General features: G+C 35.8%; 1 long non-coding RNA gene across 1 annotated transcript; it reads left to right on the top strand.

Annotated features, from left to right (window-relative positions):
• The first annotated feature begins 2276 nt into the window (after positions 1-2276).
• Positions 2277-10873, top strand: LOC127018694 (uncharacterized). Its single transcript, XR_007766806.1, has 8 exons — positions 2277-2303; positions 2834-2867; positions 3187-3304; positions 4659-4714; positions 5088-5183; positions 7823-8016; positions 9289-9366; positions 10611-10873. It is a non-coding gene; the product is annotated as an uncharacterized LOC127018694 (long non-coding RNA).
• The last annotated feature ends 6246 nt before the right edge of the window (positions 10874-17119 follow it).

Genomic DNA, 17119 nt, shown 5'->3' with positions numbered 1-17119 from the left:
ATATGTAGCTTATTCTAAAAGTTTTAAACGAAGATTTTGTATTAATAGCAATGCACAGCAGAGATCCTTATAGAACATCTAATGCTGTTAAGAATAAAATCACACATTAATGTTTCCATTATGTTTTATAGGATGATGTCTTAGCATGTGACTACTGGGGTGGTAGTTCACTTTTTCACTACCATTACACTTGTCTTACAAAGTATTTCGTTATATGATCATGAATCATCTCATAGGCAAATCTCTTTTTAAGTACATGGAAACTTTAACAGTGTAATGCTAACTTTGTTGTGGTAAACTAATTAAAAATGAAAAAATACAAATTGCAAAAAAAAGAACTTTTATATGTAAAAATTGCGCTAAATGTACTGTGCCTGCTGTTTAGATGAACTTACTCTAGAGACATCTGTAATGGACAAGACAAGAAAAGAAAGACACATCTTGATGCCAAAAGTTTGTAGAAAGCCTTCATTGTACGAAGGCCATAAGAAGAAATCAGTTATACTGATCTGGGAAAGTCCGATGGTGGATGAAGGGGTTTTGGTAATGGCCACTAAAACAACCATTTATTTGTAAATGTTTTTCCCCTTGTTGTGTGTTAAGAAGTTATTTAAATGAGTTTTTCATATAGTAGTATGCAGCAATATATTTGAAGTAAAAATGTTTCTGCTTTAGGTTTTGGTAATTTATGCCTAATACCTAGAGCACATAAAATGAATTGTTTTATTTGTTTGCTGTGATTTGCAGGGATATTACTCCATGACAAGGTTACACTGACCTATCATTTCATGCATCAGCAGTTCTTATATTGCACTGATTTGATCAAGCCTAGTGGATAAAAGAGGAGCAATCCACCCAGTGGACCAAATGAGAATTGTAATAAAAAGTGCACATTCTGAAGGGCAAAGTAGGTTAAGTATGGTACTTACTGCACTTGGCATCATTTTTGTGATGTGTCAAATTTTAAGCTTTTTTCATAAATGTTTGTTCAAACTTCTACATTCAAATTTTGTGTTTTGATTTTATGTAGCTATGTAAGTGATGCTGTAGCTACAGTTGAGGAAAAAGGTAGGTTTTTGTAGCTACTGGAGGCTTTTTTAGGTTAGGTACTTGTGAAAGTGCAATAAATCTTTTTCATTTTGAATTCACAGTAATTTCTGGGTGTCTCTGCTGTACAACTCTAGATACTGTTGTTGCTCCTCATGCTGAAGAACTTCACCATTTTACAGTCATAAAATGTCAAACAACCCTTCCTAGTTACCTGGTTTGGGATCTGCTAGACAGAGGAAAAGGGACTGCATGGCCTACAGCTTTACTCTGTTTCTGGAGCTATCTTGTTCCCACTTGCTCTCCTTGAATGCCAGCAATAGCTCAGTGAATCAGGAGGGGCTGTATACTGTGTTCTCTCCCAGGTAAGCTTTAAACTGCTGTTATCAAAGAGATGGGTCAAGGTACTTGTCTTATGCAAGGTGTGAAATAACTGTTGTAGGCTCAAACATGATTTTAATAAGGTGTAGCAAATCAGGTCTTCAAATGGCTCTAGAGTAAGATATGTGGAAGTCATAACATAGAAGCTTAATTTTTTGTTTCTCTAATGACAAAGAGTATACATTAGACACATTTTTTAAATCTTTATATGTTTGTCCTATATTGCTCTATTGTGATGATCCGTTAGCACTACATAATCAGTCTGTACTGATGAAGGTTTGCTAACAGTGGAAAATCAAGGCCATCGGAAATGATAATTACAAATTCTAGCACCTCATAAATGCTAAAGAGCATAATAGTAGCATTCATGTGGTTTGCTTACTAAGGTATCCACAGAGAAATTCATTTAAGCACACATTTAATTTTCAGTGATCTCAATAGGACATAAGAATGTACTGTGGTTGTTTACATAATCGGGTAGAGTGTGAGCACATACGTCAGTGCTTTGCTGGATAGATCACTTCTAATAGAGATGGAGACCCCAGGGAAGAAGCCCACCTCAAGAGCTTGTAGAAGACACTGGGAAAGTCCTAATTGGTTTTCTTTGTTTTGTTTGTTGAGTTTTTTTCTTTGTTTGAGTTAGACATTAAGTCGATATGAATTAATTGCTTCAGTAACTGAAGCTAAGTAAAAACATGCTGTCCCAAGATTAAAAAAAAAAAAAAGTTCTATTCACTTTGATGTTGCATGTCTATTTGGACAAATTCTGGTAGTCTACTGTAAAAAAAAAACCACAAACAACACAGTTGGAATTTTTAAATTTTTTTTTATTTTCTGCTAGATACAATTGTTTAAAAAGGACAGAGATCAAGAAGGTAAGCATCAGCTTACTCCAGAACTTGAATATGTACCTCCTTTGTGGCAATAGATTAGTTTCATTTCTTATTTAGATATTCTGTTGAATGATGTTTTAAATTGTAGGTGAAGTGATGCCAAAGTTTCAGTTTCTATCTTTGCGTGGATTTGTGTTGAAATTGCTGAAAATTTTTGCTGCCTCAGAAATTTAGTAATACCATGAATAGAAAATAAATGCTTTTTAAAGTTACTGTTTCTATTTTGGGAGCAAACAGATAGACAAAATGAAAAATTATGTATTTTGGGCCCAAAAGGTAAATTATTTAACAATTGCTAACTTTTAAAATGATACTTGCTTTAAAATACTTGTTACTTAATCAGGGAAATCTAAGTAAGCATGGGGTTGAGCAATTCAGTAGTGCATATTTGAAGTGGAACTTTTAAAAAGATCACCATACAGCTTCAAGTTAAAGATATCTTAGAATTGAGGAACAAAATTTGCATCAGGTAAACCAAAATGTGAAACAGCTGTTTTGTATTTGCTTTTCAGAAGTGGCTATTGAATCAATTCAAGCAGTACCATGGTAAGAAGATGTCTTTTGTTTTGCAGCTGATCTATTACATGCTTTTTTAAGCAATTAGAGCTCAATAATGCAATCATTTGTCACCCAATTAATTTTGAAAGACTGGAAATACATGGATGAACTCTTTAACCTGTGGTTCACTTGGCACCATTGTTATTTAGATCAAATAAAAAAATATTATTAGTGTTGAGTAAGCTACATTATAGGAACTCAACATCTTCACGTTCTGTGACTTGTCATTTAATTTTTTAAATATTTTTATTATTACTGTAGATAAACATACGGATAAATAAATGTAACATGGTTTTGTTTTCTATAGAATATACGTTCAAGGAAGTGAATCGAACTGCTGAGAGACGCAGAGTCAATAAATATGATTTCCACTGTTGCCGTCATTTAATATGTGTCAAAGAGCAGAGTGATGCTGTTGACCCCAGGTGGGTACTTACTGTGTGGGAGCTTTCTGTGTCACAATTTATATTTAAGTGAAAAATAAACATGCAAAAGAACCTTTTCTTGGGACTCATGTTCTGATCACAACCTTTTTTGCCATGGTACAGATTGGAAGCTCACTAGCTTTGTTCAGCAGAAGCTGAAAAATACTGTATTTTTATTGAAATATTATTATAATTTTGGAGGAGAAGAGTATATTTTGTTTTCTCTGTGTGGAGAATCATTGATTTGTAGTATAAGGCAATTTAGGATTTGGACCACAAGTGGTAAGCAATGGTGTCCCCCTGCAAAACAAATCTGTTGAAAAATAGGTCTTATTTCACCCTGATTAAATCATTCTGATTTAATAAGTGCTATGTAAATGTTACCAGGAAGGTTTTTTAATAGGTATTAAATCCTCTGGACAATTTAGGTAGTGTCCAGTTCTTTTAATGGTTAGTCAGTGGGAAGTCTGTCAACAGGAGGTGGTCATTGGGAGGAAATCCTCAGCAAGAAATCTTGCCACACCGACCTCTGTGGCTCTTCCCTTCACCTGTTCATGACCACAGTCTTGAACTGCAGGTTAGGAGGATGTGCCAGGAACTATATATTTTGTATCCCAGCTTGTCTTTCCGGTAGATGGTAGAAGGCCCAAGGAGAATGGTGGCACAGATGAGGCAGCTGCAGTCAGCATGATCTGCCATTGCCTAGGGTGAACACAAACAGAGGGGAGAAAAACAGCATCTTAGGCAGCCAGAGAAAACAAGGTTTGAGCTGCATGGTTTTGTCTGCTGGACATGACTTAAAAATAAATGGATTCTAAAATTTGGAGCTATTGTAAAACCTTATTTTTTGTCAGTGAACCCAACTTTGATCTGGGTTGCCTTGAAAGCAATTGCAAAGAAAAAATTCATTATTCATCATACTCCTTGAAAAGCTTGGATAATAGAAGGCTTGTTAAAATGTGAGATAAAATTTCTTTTTCTTTGTGGAAACCAGGAAAGGAGAAAGGTAGCAAGCTAAATGACTGTTCCTTTCTGATACTTTATAAATGAGGAATTTTCAGCTTCAAGAGTGAGTTATTTATGCATCATATTATGTCTAGAACTATTTTGTTCTTCATTTTCACGTATGTTCATTTTTCAACCAACCCATTTTTCTGTAGAGAATGAATATTTGTTATAGGGTTATCACAGGGTATATTATTTTGCTGTGGCTGTAAAACTTCATTAGAGGTCAGTTTGATGAATAATGATGCGATTTTTAGTATTTCTCATATTTATATGTTTGTTTTTTTCTTCCCCCCCCCCCCCCCCCCCACTTTCTTGCAATATATATATGGGATGTTTCATCCAAAAGTGTGAGAAATGAGAATTCATCCAGCATTCTTCCCCAGATGATATAAGAAAATACAGGTACGATTTGTATTTACTTAAAGTTACCTATGGTTTGTGGGTGTGACTGTTCAAATGAAACACTTATGATGGGTTGATTTATAGTAGATGTTATGAGCAACTTGTAGTTCTGCAGCTTAGTTGTGCAAAAGAATTTTTTTTCCCTTCAGGTCTGAATATGCTGTCTTGGCACCTGTTTTTTATCTGGCTTTATGGAGAAAGTTTCACCCGTGGGATGAGTGCTTATCTCAGTAAAGCATTTGCCTGTAAACATTCTTCAGGCTATGGGAACCATGTTTTTTAGTTCTGTTGTCTCCTGAATATAGCTCTGTAGAGAATAGTCTTTTATGTAGTAACAAACAGAAAACATTTGGCTTTTACCAATGTGTTACAGAGTTCAATAAATACGTGGTGGATGCCCTCTAGCTAGATTGACATGGAAGTAATACCTGATGGCCGACACGCTACAGAATAATTGCTCCACAATAAGGTTGGTACTTTCTGAAGCTGGAGAGTCTGAAATTCTGATGGCATCAATAACTTTGTATGGCAGACAAGAAGATTTGGCCAGTGTAAAGAGATTCTACAGAGGAGTTCAGTGAAAATTTTATATCTCAACAGACTATAGAAATATATTACTTTTTTTTTTTAAGTATTACAATGATCAGTTATTAAAACCTTATTTATATTACTTGTTTCTGGAAATCAAAATTCAAGAAAGTTGGACATGAATGTTTGAAGTGAAGTATACTCTGAATTATTGTTAATTCTCCATGCAAATATCTTTTGTAGAGTTCTCTTTTCCATTTTTTTCAAATTTTTCCTTTTTGGTATTAATGATAAATAAATAGCCACTATGGGGAAGGGTTAGATGCCCAAGGAGGGATGCCTGTAATTCAACATGCTGAGCTGAGAAGCCTCCTAAGCCAGTAAATTGGAAATAAGGAGTTTAAGTGTCCTCAGAAGAGTTTCCATCCTGAGCCTTTTCCAAGAGTTAGGCACCCATCCTTTCTCCTAGCACAGAGGAAAAGACAGAGTGAGAATGCTGTTCTCCCTTTTCCTGAAATCTGAGTAGTAGTACATTCTGAGGTTTTTTGAAACTCAGTTCCTTTTGCCTGCAGAGATTTAAATCTCAATTCCCACTCCTCAGGGGGAAAAAAAAAAAAATACCAAATTGTAGGCCATTATGGATAGGGGCTGTGTTGGACATTTTTGCTGAAATTATTCCTTTTCCCATGATATTATTAAATACTTGTCATGCCAGCAAGGAAAGAACAAGTGTGAGAATGACTCCTGTGACAGCATTTTGGTATTTGTAATGAGCTAAAGACATAGGCAAGGTGTGAGGACAGAGGTCATGTCTTTTGTTGGACCAGTTTGCATAACTGAGGAAAAGTAGATAAATACTGGACACAGAAGCACTTCTTCAGGTCTAGTATTGAAACAGAAGACTTCAAAGCTAAGTGTAAGTTAAGACTAAGGTGGTCTGAGTTTAAATTGATATCTATAGTTAGACTGCAAGAGAAAAGATAGTTGGTACTTTTGAAATAGAAGGGATTTTAATTAAGGGGATGGACGGGAGGAATAAGGTGGTTATCTCTCAAGGAAAATGCATCAGATTTCTCCCTCCTAATTCCATCCAATCTTGTTCTTGCATACTCCTCTCTGAGCATATGCACCCTCTTCTGATTTTCTTCATTCCTGTATGCCTTCCCTTATTTGCATGGACCTCTACACGCATGTGCAGGCTTGTACAAAAGCACATATTTTCGTTCTTTCTTTCCTACTGCCTTCCCAGTTGGGTAGACCTAAAATACATAGTACTGACTCATTGCCTTGACTTTGCTTTGTTTTTCTTACCTGGAACACTGTCTTGCATGAAGGGTTTGTCCCCAAAATACTCAGAGAAATTTTTGAGAAATGACTTTCTTTAAAAATTGACAGCAGACACTCCCTTTCACTCTAGTTTCCAAGGAACGAGGGGCCATACTTTCTTGAAAACAAGCCCCTTGGGAAAATGGCAGAATTTAGCCTGTGACTTTCCATTGCGAACAAGACTAGAGAACAGCCAAATTCAAAGAAAGGAATTGGCTGCATGCATTCTACTAAAGACAAAACTCTTTATTGTGAAAAATAACAAACAAATTTAATTTTAAAAAAGAAAAGAAAGAAATACAAACTTTCCCATAAGATTGCAGTGAATTCAAGCTATCCTAGAAGTCTGAAACAACGTACTTTGTTATGTTAGGAACAAAGACGGTCTTAAGTACATATTTGGTTTCTTGTGATCTGTTTTCAACTTAGCATTATCTTTTGAACTGGTCAATATATTTTTACATGTTCTTAAAATGAATTGTATGACTGAAAAAAAGAAGTTATTTGTGAACAATACGGGTTTTTTTCATCTAAAGTAAAGATGTCAGTTCTCTCCTTTAATCCGTGTAACTCATTGTTACACTGGAACTGCAACTGATGTTGCTATAAAGACATTCTGGTCTGCATCAGTTCTTTGACTTTTTCATATAATATAAAATTTTAAATTGTCTTTTCTTTTGCTTGCTACTATATTCTTTGATGCCTACTTTTAAAAAAATTTCTTTGCAACTGCATCTTATGGGACAAAGCTGCTAAAATTAATATCACTAAGATGAGCCCAGTAATGTGATTTTGTTTGTAGCCTAAGAGTGATTTTTAAACTCAAAAACTTAATCATTGATGAACACATTCTTTCAGCTTTTTGTCCTATGTGTCAACAGGAGGACTGCATTTAAAATTAGATGGGTGTATAGACAAGAGAGGTTTAGACAGCTAGCATTTTGAGTTCTTACTAGTGGAAGATACCATCTCAGTCCCATTGCATTCTTGCAGTAAGAGATTATTATTTTTCTCTTCAGGTATAATATTAGTATCTTTAAAGTTCATAAACTCTTCTAAGTAAATTTTTAGAAGGAACCTTTTTGATGTAATCATTAAATAGAAAATATTTTAAACTATATACAAAAAGACCTTATCAGTGATCACCATTAATGAATAAATGTTTGGGAGTTAATCTGAACATATAAAATGCTCTGCAAGTGCTAATGTTTGCTATGGTTGTCATTAATAAATTATTCTACTTTTTTAATTCAGGTGAAAAAGAATCTAGGAACATTAAGAAAGCACTCAGTAATGAACTTGGTGCTGAAATTGAGCCAAATACTATTGAAAATCAGAATAATGATGAGCTACTAGGAGACATATCACATGATGATGAAGAAAGTAGTAATGAACGAAGTGAAAGTGAAGAGGGAAAACTTACTGCACCAATAGAATTGTTGGGTGAGGTAAATCTTCCTTTATTAAAATAACAAATTAACAGCATGACTAAGTATTATGGACTCAGGTAAGCTGGGGCACCAATTCTGCAGTGAATACTACTTAATTCTTGTCAAGATTTGTTAGCAGTATTAATTACCTAGTTAGCCAGCCTTTCATTCCCAGACCTAGGTTTCCATGTGATTTTGGCTTATAGTGAAAAATACTCATTGATGAAAACGATACATTGTGTCAGTTATTACCATGATTTCTCAGCAACAGCTCCTGATGATAAATATGTATTTTGCTATGTTTGCCAAGGAGCACAGCTTTGGAGGCCTCAGACACACGGTTGTGTGGGTTACAATTTCTTCTTGCCTGCCTGCTTGCCATCAGTTGAGTAGTTGGCTTTAGTAGTATATTCTTCGATCTCTGTTGCTGTTGTTGTGTCCAAGTGACCTCAGCTGATTTTTCCTGGCTCCCTGTTCATTAGCTGGTCACAAGCTCCTGCATGCGCTGTTCTTTAGGATGGGGAGGAGAACCTTCATTTCAACTCATTTAATTGTTTTTTGTAGAAAATGCAATAGAGAAGGAAGGTTGATAAGGGGAGGCAGGATGGCAAAGCCCAAAATACTGGGCACTTTGCTATAACAAGAACAGTGAGTTTTGTACTCTCTTGCGAAAAATAACAATTGCCCAGCCACTGTCTAACTGACTCTTGAGGGATTTAATTAGGGCAGTTTTCACCTCAAAATTATTCATCCCTGTGAAATTTTTGAATTCGATTGGTTTTGCTCACTTTATGGTGCATGTGTGCATGTGGTATGCAAAATAATATTAAAGCTTTTTCGTGTCTTGCTGGTTTTGGGTTTCTTTCAGGTTTAACCTGGTGTCCGAATTTTCTGTGTTTGTTATTCTTATTTATGATATAATGATTATATCAATTACAATCTTTATTTAAGATCTTTATGATCTTATTGCTCTTAAATGTCATTTGCAGTCTTTCCATCCTAATTCTAGAATTAGTTTTACCTGAAATTATTAATGCCATGAGCTGAGAAATCTTTTTTTTTTGCATTGCAGACACTTACTCAAAATTATGATACTACCCAAGAGCACAGGTTGTGACAGTAAGCTTGATATTCTTCAGGTTATGACTATCCATTTCTGATATGTGTATATGTAAAGTTTTTCACTGGTATAATTGCACTTCCATGAACCATAAGTGGCAGACTTATTTATGGGTTTTTTTCTGTTTATTTTGTCATCATATACATGTTTGTAATATATTATGTTGTCAGATTGCAGTTCTGATCTACGAACCAGAAAATACTGAGGCCAAGCAGTTTTTCCACTTCCGGAAGAAAAGGTGTTGATGGGTAAGTTTGAGAATCGCAACTACAATATTTATTGTAGAGGCATTCTTGCCTTTCACAGATAAACACTGAGAATTATTGTACCAATAGGAACCTGACTTTGTGTTTAAAAAGTCAGTAATCGAGAAAATACTGATATTACATCTGGATTTTCTACATTTTAAATAGACTGCCTTGGTCTATAAAATGTCACACTAAACATTCTCTAGTTGTTAATGTTCAATTGCAAGTATTCATTTTACAGTATGTTAAGGGAGGAAGAAAAGAATCAGAAATCTTATAAATTTAGAAAGTGTCTTCTAAACTCAGGACAAGTAGAATGGACCAGGTGAGCTCCCATCATCTGTCTCAATATAATATCAACTAGCTTAGTCCAAAGCATCGATAAAGACCTTAAACTAACCTGGCTTACCCGGCACTGAAGTGGAAGAGGAGTGCTCAAGAAAACTCTTTTAGCTCTTAGGTAGGAAACTTCCAGCAGAGAATATGTAAAAATTAGTAAAGGAAATCAGTTTTTAAACTACCCCAGATAGATTCACAAAAAGACATCTAATGATGCTCTGAGATGTTACCTGTGATCAAGGCAATTGAATTGTGCCAAAATGTAAGCCGTGTTTGTCATGAAATAGGTATTAGGCTGAATGAGGTTAAACTCAAGGAGTCCCTCTGAATTCTGTAGTATGAGAAGGAAAGAATGAGAAGGAAAGAATTACAAAGATTACTTTAATCCATCTCTGGATACTCCCAAGCCTGGTTTAGATGTACATTTTCTTCTCTCACATATTAACTTTAGCTTAGACCACTTTTTCATGATTAAGACTTCCTATAAAGTAGGAAGGGGCAGGGGGTAGAGAGAGGGGGAATGTTCCATTCTCTTGCCGCTTTGTAGCTACAGGAAACAGGAACAACAAAGAAGCTTAAACAGTGGCTTAATTCATCTGAGCATTCTCCCATAAATGAGTGATTTTCTGGTGACCAGCTGTGCTGGTTTTAGAGCTGCGTTGAGCCAATTCCAAGTGCAAAGTGGTCACAGCACATTTCAGGATACAAGCTGACTTTGTAGCTTTAACTCTGCAGTCCGCCACACAATCATTACAGGGCTTTCTTCACTTGCTAGAAAGGATTAATCAGTATTTAATGATTTAATTGAAAATAGGTGAAACTAATTGCCCTACTTGCTTCTTTTTAACTTCTTTTTAATATAAAGTGCAGTGCAGCAATGAATGATCTTGTGTATTTTTGTCCAGAAGCAGCACAGAAACTTGCCAGTGGGGAGGGTGAAGATGATGAAGAAACAAGTGATGAAAGCCGTGACAGCAACACAGAGTACTAGCTGTTCAAATAGCAATGATGAAGAAAATGAAAAAAGTTCTGATGATTCCGAGGAAAATTAGTTTGGAGATTCTACAGTATTTCAGTTGATGATTTTGATTCTCCAACAGGCATGTTCAAGTATACTGTTTAATCGTAATTTTTCTTACAAATTTCAGTAGTCTTTACTAACATTATTATCAGGTCTTAGAATATTTGTAGTCCTTGTAGTATTTTCAAACTTATACCTGCAAAAATTACCTTGTTCTGTAACTTGATGACACATGCAAACTTGATGTATGCAGAAGTAATTGATAAAGTATTTTCCCACTGGAGCAGCAAGTCACATGGAAACTGTGATATAGATTGTCAGTTGAGCATAACATAGTATTTTAGGAGTATTAGACTCGTTACATTCCTTTGCACCACTTGAACAGGGAAAAATGAATCCTCCAGAATGATTATATGAAACTCCCTATTCTGCAAAATGATTATGTGGTTTTGAGTGACAGAAATGCTGCCTTGAAATAAAAACACCGCTTGCTGAAAATTGTTGTGATTTTTGTAGCCTTAACATTAATGAAATAGCTGTTAAGAATATTTCAACTGAAAAGCTTTACCTGAGGTCTTTGTAAAAATGTATAGCTTCAGTGAAAGTCTCTGGTCCCAATTTGGAGATAAACCATATAGCACTGTTGAATAAATGCCAGTTGTAAAATTGATCAGAAAATCTACATAACTGATAAGATTGTGACTTGTACCAATTTAGTATTCATTTGTTGTTAACATTTATAAAAGTTATAGACTGAGATGGCATGAACTATAGTAGTGATGGTAGCTGTCACTGTGGTGTGAAATATTCATTCTCAACTGGGGAAGTTTGAGTTCACACTCCTGGTGAGTTTGGTCTGCATAAAGAGATTATAGGATTGAGACTCTTGAGTAAATTTACCGCAGATATTCAGCTGTTTCTCTGGCCACAGCTAGGCTGTAGAAAGAACAAAAGTTTAGTTTCTAGAAATGGATAAAAGATAACTAAGCCAGCTGCTTTCCAGAGAGAAGTGGAGCACCTCCCTTCTCACTTGAATTGAAAGGAATGAAAATGATCAACCTCTCTGAGGTTGTGATTCCTGAATTATTAATATTCATTTTAGTGTCCACATCTTTCAGCTTCTATTGCTTGTTTTTTAATTTGGAGATTTTTCTAAGGAAGAACAATTTGCTCAAGACCTAAATGAATTCATATTCATGCTTTTAAAAATGACAGGGAAAAATCATAGGCTGGGAGTCATTCTTCCTACTTTATAAATATGCTGATTTTTCTAGACTGGCATTAAAACTTTAAAATGATTCAGATATGCTCTTGAGAGTCAAATTCCCTTTTAGTAGAGTATCTCAAGAATAGATCAGATAGATAAACTCAAGGTGGTTTACATTTTGTGCTAATATCTTCTGCCATTTTTAATGCAGACATCTATGTGGGATGTCTGCCATATGTATTACCTCAAATCAGTTGGTGTCCACATGGTGAGGACTAAGTGAACCATGTTACAATGCTGAAAGAAATAGATAATAAGTTAAATGTTTTTAAAAGTTTGGATATAAATTGTCTGGCATGCCTGTAAAAAGGTATGAATGTAACTCGACAGATAGTGCAATGCTTTTGCTTTAAAATGATAAAAAAATACTTTGATTAAGCTGTGCTACTGCAGATAAGGCTTGTACCCAACTCTTACTGTATTTACAGTTTATTTTTTAAAAATAGTAAGAATTTAGTTGTACAAAACAAGTTATATGGGGATGGAGAATTGGACTGAGTGTAATCACATTCAGTAAAGTCAACTAATGAAAACCAAGCATAGCTAACATGCTGTTCTGAGGTAGGCAGAAGAAAAGATGTAATAAACATCTTTTATTAAACACGAGTACATTAAAGTTTAGTATTGCTTTTCACTACAGAAATTCTAAGGCCTGATATTGATGTTTAAGACTATATAGTAGCCATTTCATGCTATAAATTTAAGGGTATATTTTCCTTTTACCTCAGTGTAAGAAAAAACTGTTTACCAATGATGTGTCTAAATGTTACTGAATAAATGCTTTGCATATTCTTTTTCATGTGAAAAATAAATGCTCAAGTAATAATGAGACTGACTAAGTTTATAAGTCTTGGAGAAATAATTGGTTAATATTCTCATGCTTAGATAGATGTGCCTATGTAAGAAAACATCCATTGGTTTCTTATTGCCTTTAGCTGCTGTGGTATCACTGTGTTGTGTTATTTTTCTTTCAGTGATTCCTGATGCAGACCTGTTTGGGTAAATACGACAGAGAAGATGCTTATCAAATACTTGTGACTCTTAACAGGGCTTAGCTTTGCAGTGTCTGTTTCTTTGTTTAACCTCAGCAGCATAAAGAACATGAAACCACAGATTTTGAGATAATTTATTTTACTTGAAGCGATCTTCCTGTGTTGCAGAGGGACCTTTGCAGTTCTCCAGTACTTCATCTTGGTACAAGGTACAATGTCTCTGTATCTCAGTGGCATCTAAGGTCATTCGTGGAGTCCCTGTCATTACCAGCGTATTCTTGTTCATGTTTCTTGTAGAGAATTACTGCAAAGTGAAAGAGAAGGACAATTGTGGGTTTTTTTTCGAATTACTTTCAAAATGGGCATGTCATCTGCTTTCACAGTCCCATGCTCATGAAAAAAATGAGGTATATGTCACAGTACTCAGAAAGTGGCCCTCTGGGAATTGGGAGTGCTTAAGGTGCTCTGAAGTTTGAATTATTGCCATGGCTATTTTGTTGTTATCTTCATACAGTGTCCATAAATGAGACTAGGAGAAGCTCACATACTGTTACTGAGGAATTGGACAGAAAAGCATGAGCAAAGACAAATGGACTAATATGGAGGGTCTCTGAAGGGCTCCAAAGTTTTACTGAAACTAATTCTGTCTGGTTAATCAAAATTAGGAACCTGTAGGGAGGATCAGCCTAGTGGCTCTGATAGTGATAGAGATTATTTTGAGTAACTAAAACTGAATATGCAAAGCACAGTAAAGGGATTTTTACCTCTTCAGCTGTAAGTGTTGAAGGCTTTTAATGATGCTTTTCAGGGCTTCTCAGGACTGTCTGGGAAGCAGACATGTTTTAAAACCAGTTTGTCTTTAACTACATTTTTAAGGAAATTAAGTATTTAATTAAATATCTTGGATCTCACTTCTTATGTCTAATGAGACAAGTTACACTTATAACTGTAAAATGTAAAACTAATTTTCACTCTCTGCTGAATGTGGGTTTTTTAAACCTCATTAGTAAACACTTGTTTCTTGATCTTTTGTGTGGTTGAAGTTGGTCAAATAGTTTCTGAAAGGACTTTGCATCTTTTGTGGGTTTTTTGGTTTAAAATTTGCATTTTCAAACTGGCTGTTGACCAACAAACATTTCAAAGTAGCAGATCAATCTGTAATGCCTTTTCTTGAACAAGAACTTCTTAAAACTCTTTGCAGTTATCCTTCCCTCACCTAGATTCCATGCTGTATGTGTCTTGAGGAAGAGCCTATTCACTTGCAAATAAATACAGTAATTTTTTTTGACAGGTTAAAAAACAGTGACCAGAATGCAGTCATACCAGTCTTGCTTACTGCAGATTGCACTCTGTTGCAGCGCTTTATATAGACTGCCTCTAGCAAGCAATGGACACGTTGGTATTGATGGCAAATTATCTATCTGATGGCATTGAGGGCAAATTTACACCAATACACAAGCTAGATTGCAGGTTTAACATTTCAGATACCGGAGGGGGCAATTCTGGACTCTTTTACATCCTAGAAAAGCTACATGTTGGTGTTTTTGCAGTGTTCAGATCCCTAAAACCTTTGTACAGAATTTTCTCTGAAGGAAGAGGCCAGTGGAACTACGTCTCTAACTCCAAGCTTTTCTGTATGGCATGAATAGCATCGGCCTGGATATCTGTCAAATCTTTCAGAATTTTTGCTAGCTCACTTTACCTTCAGTGTAGTTTAGTTTAGACTTCTGTTTAAAGAGATTATTAATCTACCAATCTAATGACTGTTAGAAGAATGCTGAGGAGTGAAGTCCCAGGTTGGTGTTCTCTCATTCTAACCAGAGAGAAGTGCAAGTAGCCTTGTTAGCTGTCCTGTAGAGAACAGCGCTGTCAGAAACCAGACCACTATCCATTGTTCTCTCTTGAATCCCTTCCCAGACATTTCCTTTAAACCTTTGCAAACATTAAGTATCCCTTAAGATTATAAAGAGAGAGATTATGCTTGATTCATTGTTCACAACTTTATCTGTTGTGCATAAGCTTTAAAAAACTTTATTGTGGCTGAATATGAACTGTTAAAGATAACATGGCTAAGTTGTGTCTCTTGTTCTAGTGCTGAGTTGCTAACGCCGCCCCAGATGACAGCGGCTCTGCCTTGTCCTGTGGTCATCTTCTTCCAGTGCAGCTGTCAAAATGCCAGCAAGAGGAGTCAAGAGCATTAGGTAGATGTGGGCTTGCAGGGAAGTTTTGAAGGGCCAAAGTAGAGGACAGGAGTTTATTACATAAATAGATCTGAATATGTGTCTCTAACATGACAACTCTAATCTGATTTTCTGCCTGGGAGCTGATGTCTTCAGTTTGAATCACCTGTCTCTTGATCTGGGAGAAGTGTTTTTTCCTTAAAATTGCACCTCAATGCTCTCATAATCTTCTGTACTAATACTGAGAAGAGAGGCGTGTGTAACACCTGATGGCTTTGCTTAAAGCTCATGCACTCCTCCATTACATCAAAATGGAATCTGTTTATTGTGAGAGTGCTAATGAAATCCACTCAGATTAGGTAATATGAACTTAGTCGAACAGAGAGAAAGAAGTTTTTTCCTACCTGCCTGTCTCTTTTCTCTGATGGACAAACTCGTTATCTAACTTCTCAGAGTACAGTGTGCCAATTGTCCATTTTTGTAGCTGTTTATATCGTCCTGTTTGTGTTTCTGTGCTATGTTTGCACCTTGTTATAAAATTTAGGTATTGGTTTTCTGCTTAAATTACTTTCATTTCAATCAGGTGCACTTAACCTTCCTTTTTGAAAAGGTTTTTTTATTTCAATTTCTGTAATATTGTAACTAAAAAGAATCCAGAAGGGTGCAGGGTTTCAAGTATGGTGCGGCAGAAGGCCTACTATTTCACTAGTACTGATGACTCTTCAGGGTGAATTGACGAACTCATCAAGGCAAAACCTGACTTATCCACCACAGAGAAAAGAGGGAAAAGAAAAAAAAGCCTAGTTAAGCTCACAACTGTAATGATCCTGAAAACTTTTGAGACTTAGGAAAGCCCATACCTGAGACTGAGTTATGATTTGAGAATTGTTTTTTAAAAGTAGCATGTTTCTTGTTTCCTGAGGATTATTTATGAAATACGCTTAATTTAAATAAATAATGTATTAAAAAATCCCAGAGTCCAGCTCTCCAAATTCATTCTGAGATTGGAGAGCCAAACTGCATTATCTCCTGCAGCAGCGTTACTGAAATTACTGAATGTTCTCATTGTAAACTGATGCCCTCCTATGGGATAAAAAGATAATTCAGTGATACATGTAACAATTATAACAACATCACAAGGGGAAAATCCAGACATTAGCTGTCTTGGCTCTACAGGGTTATTGGGGGAGGCGGGAAATAAATTTTATTTCAAACACAGGGTAAACAGTTGCAATTCCCTAAAAATGGTAGAAGGCGGACTTATTGGGTGTACTGTCACTTTTGTTATTTTTTCATGCTACAGTCACAGTTCCCCAACTTAAGTAATTTTGTTTGGTCCATCTGGATAAATAAGGTTTTCTGCTGGGTTTTATTTTGTTATGGTTTGGAAGTAAGGGGTTTTTTTGCTTACTTCCATGTTTGCTTGGGGGTATTGAGAGTTGGGACTTGCTGCTGCTATTGTTTCAGGATGTGGGTTGTTCTTTGGGATGTTTTTCAGATGAAGCAGATCAAAACGGACAGCAACACGTGCCAGCATGGATCAGGAAGGGGACATCCTGAAACAAGAAGCCACAAAGTATGTAAAACAATGTGCTTCAGATTAGACTTTTCTAAATGCCCTTCATCACAGCAGTGCTGAATGTTCTAGCTGGCAGCTCATCTTGAGCTGTCTGAAATTCGAGCGATGGACATGATCCTTAAATATGGGACAGCTGGGTACAGCAGTGACTGACTGATCATAAAACCCAAAGCAAATGTATCGCTCACCTTCAACACATTGTTATCAAGTGCCGTAAAACAGCAAAAGTTGTCTGTAGAATAGGAGTATAAATCCATAGTCTTCACCAAATTTCCATTTGTAGAATTTTCCGGACAGGGCCAGATAATTAGAGCAATAGTTTGTTATTTTTTCTTGGCATGTTCATTTTTTTTGGTTACAGATATACAGTAATTT

The sequence above is a fragment of the Gymnogyps californianus genome, chromosome 7, assembly GCF_018139145.2.
Source record: "Gymnogyps californianus isolate 813 chromosome 7, ASM1813914v2, whole genome shotgun sequence".
Lineage (NCBI taxonomy): Eukaryota > Metazoa > Chordata > Aves > Accipitriformes > Cathartidae > Gymnogyps > Gymnogyps californianus.
The sequence above is the reverse complement of the archived record's forward strand: the minus strand, read 5'-3'. Positions and strand labels throughout refer to the sequence as shown.